The sequence below is a fragment of the Boleophthalmus pectinirostris genome, unplaced genomic scaffold, assembly GCF_026225935.1.
Source record: "Boleophthalmus pectinirostris isolate CB_2022bp ecotype Guang Dong unplaced genomic scaffold, ASM2622593v1 HiC_scaffold_6, whole genome shotgun sequence".
In the NCBI taxonomy this organism is placed as follows: Eukaryota; Metazoa; Chordata; class Actinopteri; order Gobiiformes; family Gobiidae; genus Boleophthalmus; species Boleophthalmus pectinirostris.
In genome coordinates this window covers 2,610,416-2,614,970 of record NW_026571447.1, presented here as the reverse complement: position 1 = coordinate 2,614,970, position 4,555 = coordinate 2,610,416, and the positions used below count along the sequence as shown (strand labels likewise).

The 4,555-nt window shown below is 37.8% G+C and overlaps 1 non-coding gene across 1 annotated transcript; it reads right to left on the bottom strand.

Annotated features, from left to right (window-relative positions):
* Positions 1-1,873: 1,873 nt before the first annotated feature.
* On the bottom strand, positions 1,874-1,945 carry trnap-agg (transfer RNA proline (anticodon AGG)). The gene has a single exon. It is a non-coding gene; the product is annotated as a tRNA-Pro (tRNA).
* Positions 1,946-4,555: the final 2,610 nt, after the last annotated feature.

Sequence of the window (4,555 nt, the reverse complement as noted above, 5' to 3'; positions counted from 1 at the left end):
CCACATTGGTACCGCAGGAAGAGGTGCCGTTCTTAAATCTTCAGTTTAAGTCATATTGGAATCAACTGAGGCAACTAGTGTCTAATTTTCTTCCCAGCTTCCAGAGAGGAGGCTGTTATATCTCCACCTTCTGAAGTTTATTTGCAGGTTTTGTCTTGGAAGTGCTCTGAACTCTGTTGGATTAGATCATACGGAGTGACTGCTTGTACGACTATGGCTGTTCAGTTGGATGGGAAAAGATAGATGGTTTCATCTAACACAGACAAAGCTGTGAATTTCTGCATTTTTTGTGTTTGTTTGTGTTTTCTTTTTATATGTTTTCATAGGAGTCTTTTGTTTGCTCCAGTGACATATGAGGGTTTTAAACTCCAGGTGTGGTGTTAGACTGTGTTCTCTCCTTCCTGCACATGGTTGGTTAATATGCATTGGTTGAAGGTTGAGTATACACACATGATCATGTTTCTTTTTAGGTTGAGTTTCCCCTGTCCATAGGGGGAAATAATAGTTTTCTACATTGGTGGAATGTTGTTGTGTGTCTTGTGTTGTGTTTTGTGTTTCAGGGTCATTAACAGTGAAATTCGCTCTGATATAAGAGGACAGTATCCCCAGTTGAGTGTGAAAGATGTTGGAGAGAAACAGAAACCACATAATGTTACCCTACTTGGAGGAGTGACCTCTTAAGAGAGGTCAAAAGGGGGAAATGAAGGCTGTACCAAATGGTGAAGTTTCTTGAGTGCATCACATGTGCATATTAAACATTGAATTTATATATTTGTTTGACTATTACACATTGAGTTGTTTAACCACTGAAATCGTATGTATGTTTAAAGGTACCACTGTGTGAAACATGTATGTTTTTGAGGTAATCCTTTGCAGATATAGGTTGTGTCCTTTTAAGGAATTTCATTGTAAAGCAGCAGCAGTGGGGATGGTTCGGCATTAAGTTTAAAGGTTGGTGCGAAAATAAACAAACTGGTGATTTACATTGGGCTGATGTCAACTCCCTAAACCTAAAGGAATGCAGAGATACTCCAAGGAAGATTCAAGGCATTACCTGTTCAACATATTATTTGCATATTCATATGGATGTTTATAAAATCTGATTTGAGGTATTCAGAGGCGTCCAGATTTGCCTGATTCAAGACCTGTGTAGCCGTAGGCGGTCAGGGGTAACAATCTGACCCAGAGCTCTGTATTAGAATTGTATTGTATCGAGAATAAATTCTTTTTGATTTTAATCGATCGATTCCAGTGGTTATTTTTAAGAGAACACGCTGAATGGTTTTTTGAGGATACCTAACACTTTTTAAGTACAATTTAGTTTAAAATTCATATAAATTGCAAAAATCTAAGCTGTATTTGGTACATTTTTGGTTTAAAGACTTGGCAGACGCAGACGACTTGGACTTGACTTGGACTTACGGGCCAGTGACTAGAGACTTGACTTGGACTTGCCTGTATTTGACTTGGGACTTGACTCGGACTTGAGGTTAAAGACTTGAGACTTACTGGAGACTTGCAAAACAACGACTTGGTCCCACCTCTGCTTATTATTACCATTTATATTTTTTACTGTTTGTTATTTTATTATATTGTGACGTGCGCGCTCCTGTGTCTAAATCATTTCCCTCATGGATCAATAAAATTTATCTAATTATCTTTTCATTAAAGTTGATCTAATTATCTATTATAGGGCAACAATTAAACTCAAAACAAATTAAAGTAGCTGTTTAAGGATATTTGGGATAGAGCCTATAACAGTCTACAAACTGTTCTCACATTCATTTTCAAGGCGCATTTGCTGTGATATTTTTGACAGATTAATCCTGCTCAAGTCTCTTAAAGTGATATTTTATCTATTTGAACAAAATATGGGCTCGTCCGGGATTTGAACCCGGGACCTCTCGCACCCTAAGCGAGAATCATACCCCTAGACCAACGAGCCACGCTTCGTCCTCTGAAATCATCTGTTCAGTGGGATGCAGCCTGTGCCACGCTGGCCGAGCACTGCGGGTGTTTTTACGCAGCAATGGCGTCACCTAGCGGCTACTGTTATAACAAACTGAGGTAGTTCAACGTGGTTCATTTTGGGCTGAGGATAAGTTTGTGTTATTAGTACGCACTGATAGGCAAGTGACTTTAAAACTGTTATGTGTTATTTATGACTTATTACTGTCAAAGTAATGTGTTACATTACAATATTACTGTATTTAAAGTGTAAGGCGTTACATTTCTATTACATGACTTTAAGTTACTCTCATCAAAATAACTGTGAAGATGCTGAACTTTTGCGCCGTATAATGGACTGAACCAGGACTAAACCAGGACTAAACCAGGACTAAATCAGGACTAAACCAGGACTAAACCAAAACTGAACCAGGACTAAATCAGGACTAAACCAGGACTAAACCAGGACTAAACCAAAACTGAACCAGGACTAAATCAGAACTGAACCAGGACTGAACCAGGACTAAACCAGGACTAAACCAGGACTAAATCAGACCTAAACCAGGACTAAACCAAAACTGAACCAGGACTAAACCAGAACTGAACCAGGACTAAACCAGGACTAAACCAGAAATGAACCACAACTAAACTAGAACTAATAAAGCAGACACACAGCCTGGTCCTGTTAAATCTTGGTTTAGACCTGGTTTAGACCTGATTTAGTCCTGGTTCAGTTCTGGTTTAGTCCTGGTTCAGTTTTGGTTTAGACCTGGTTTAGTCCTGATTTAAATCTGGTTTAGTGTCTGGCAATGAGTGGAATTACAGAAAGAGAAAAAAAGAGGGGTGGGGGGGATGTAGCCCCAAATGTGAAAACAGGAAAATACCTCTGTGTAATCCATTTATTTCAACAAAGTAACTGTGATTATTACAGTTATTATTACAATTACCACTCAGTGAAACAGTAACTGTAACTGAATACAGTTACTCATAATTTGTACTCTGATTACATAACTCCAGTACATGTAATCTGTTACTCCAACACTGTGTGTGAGCTCCTGTGTCCAGATCATTTCTCTTATGGATTATAAAATTTGTCTAAGTCTAAGTCAGACTGAGAATAAAAAGTTACTCAAACATGTGAATGAACCAAACCCAACTCCAGCTCTGTTTTTTGATCAGTTTTGCGTAAATGTAGGATCTTTTCAGCCAAACAAAGACAAATTTCCCTTTATATAATGTTTAACTTTGACGTTTCTGGCGCATGAGCATTCATGCTTACAGTCCGTACTGTGAAAAGGAAAGTTAAGCCCACGTACTGTACTTCTGACTGTCTCCTCCTCCTCTCCTGCTCCTGTGGGACGAACTGGACTAAAAACTCACTACAAACTAACAGAGGAGTGTACTTATACTCAGTTACATCCACTTCAGTAACTCTGAAGATACTTTGTACTTTTCAGAGTGTTTTTCTTGCAGCATGCTGTTATTACCACTTCACTAACCTAATATTTTTAAGGGAAGTAGCAGATTACTCTTAGCTGAGTAAAAGTTGTGGTTCCTCTTGTCTCTGGGAGGAAAGTTCACAAGTGACAAAAGTTTTATGTGAAGAAATGAAATGATTTGTGTTTTTTTCTTGCAGCGCTGCTTCAGGTCTGATTTAATTTGATTTAATTTGTCATTTTTGTGTCTGTTCTTTGAAAAAACACCAGATTTTATGCAATAATGTCACATTTTGTTGTTGAAATTACATTCACTTTAAATTATAAATCACATGTTTGGTCGTGGCAGAGTCTTTAAGTTTCACGTCTTATTCAGTGTTGGAGTAACAGATTACATGTACTGGAGTTACGTAATCAGAGTACAAATTATGAGTAACTGTATTCAGTTACAGTTACTGTTTCAGTGAGTGGTAATTGGATTACAGTTACTTTGTTGAAATAAATGGAATACACAGGAGTATTTTCCTGTTTTCACATTTTGGGCTATATCCTTTTTCTTTTTTTTCAGTAATTCCACTCATTGCTGGAAAATAAACCAGGTCTAAACCAGGACTAAACCAGGACTAAACTAGATCTAAACTAGATCTAAACCAGGTCTAAACCAGGACTAAACCAGGACTAAAACAGAACTAAATCAGGACTAATCCAGGACTAAAACCAGGTCTAAACTAGATCTAAACAAGTTCTAAACCAGGACTAATCCAGGACTGAACCAGGACTGAACCAGGACTAAAACTGGACTAAAACAAGATTTAACAGAATCCTGCTGTGTGGACGTGTCTCCTCTTCTTCTATCAATAATATTTTTAATTTGGTTCAGTAAAGTCTGGTCTTTTTATTTTCTTTTAGCAGATAAAACATCTTAGGTTATGGTTTCCTGGTCTTTACTTCTCTACAGCAAATCAAGTAATCCAAAGTATTCAGATTACATTACTCACTTTAAGTAATTTAATGGATTACGTTACAAACTACATTTTGAGGTATGTAATCTGTAATCTGTAGGGGAATTCATTTTAAAAGTCACCTTCCCAACACTGATGATATTTGAGAAGTTGTTTTAAGGAGAAACGGGCTGGGTCACGTGACACGCAGCTCGCCCTCCCCGCCCCTTT